Source organism: Lontra canadensis, unplaced genomic scaffold (genome assembly GCF_010015895.1).
Source record: "Lontra canadensis isolate GAN:19392208 unplaced genomic scaffold, GSC_riverotter_1.0 scaffold5727, whole genome shotgun sequence".
Classification (NCBI taxonomy): domain Eukaryota; kingdom Metazoa; phylum Chordata; class Mammalia; order Carnivora; family Mustelidae; genus Lontra; species Lontra canadensis.
In genome coordinates, this window is record NW_022636708.1 from 1 (window position 1) to 1,218 (window position 1,218).

General features: G+C 47.2%; 1 pseudogene; it reads left to right on the plus strand.

Annotated features, from left to right (window-relative positions):
• Nucleotides 1-5: 5 nt before the first annotated feature.
• Nucleotides 6-1,218, plus strand: part of LOC116863942 — a 1,490-nt pseudogene continuing 277 nt past the window's right edge.

Here is a 1,218-nt window from a genome sequence, read left to right on the forward strand (position 1 = left end):
AATTCATTCAACGGCTTTTTCAAGGTCTAAAGCAAGCATTCCAGACAACACACAGAATTATGGCTTTTGCTGGACAGGAGCCTGAGGACAGGTCAAGGCCAGACCGTTAGCATTCAAGCAAAATCCACCATCCAAAACAAAAAGCCAGAGATTATTTCTCATCAAGAGATATCAAAAGAGATAGGATGTCAGTTGTTATGCTAAAGCCAATAGACATAACCACTAAGCAGGAGAAGATGTTATGGGAAGAAATACAGCAATTCAGATCGGCTCAACAACCAAAAAGAGGTATCTCTTTCCAACGTAGACATACCCAACGACCCAAGCCCATAGTTTCCCAAAGAAGTGCTATTTTCAAAACCACTTCAGTCAGACAGGCTGTGGTTATTGTTCAAAACGACAATAGCAGCAAAGGTAAGAAAACTCCTATAGATGTGAAATCTCTAGCCAGGAGTCCAAGAGCTCCAAAATAGGAACCAGAGTTCAAGCCAGAGGGAGAAATCTACATGGTTCACTTAAGAGAACCTCACATAGTCACCTTAAAAAGAAACTCACAACCAAGAAGCAAAACCACCATAGCTTCTTAAGGGAGAGAATCCCATGTAATTCCTCTGAAAGGAACCATAGCAGTCCCTCTGAGGGGAGCCTTTGAAGTCCTTCTCTAAAGAGCCATCACAGTCCCTCTGAGAGGAGCCATCAGAGTCGTTCCCTAAAGAGCCATCACAGTCCCTCTGAGAGGAGCCTTCGAAGTCCTTCTCTAAAGAGCCATCACGGTCCCTCTGAGAGGAGCCACCGAAGTCTTTCTCAGAAGAGACAACACAGTCCCTCTGAGAGGAGCCATCAAAGTCCTTCCCTAAAGAGCCATCACAGTCCCTCTGAGAGGAGCCATCGAAGTCCTTCCCTAAAGAGCCATCACAGTCCCTCTGAGAGGAGCCACCAAAGTCCTTCCCTAAAGAGCCATCACAGTCCCTCTGAGAGGAGCCATCGAAGTCCTTCCCTAAAGAACCATCACAGTCTCTCTGAGAGGAGCCTTCAAAGTCCTTCTCTAAAGAGCCATCATGGTCCCCCTGAGAGGAACCACCGAAGCCTTCCTTGGAAGAGACATCACAGTCCCTCTAAGGGGAGCCACCGAGGCCTTCTTCAGAAGAGGCATCACAGTCCCTCTGAGAGAAGCCACCGAAGTCTTTCTCAGAAGAGCCATCACAGTCCCTCTGAGAG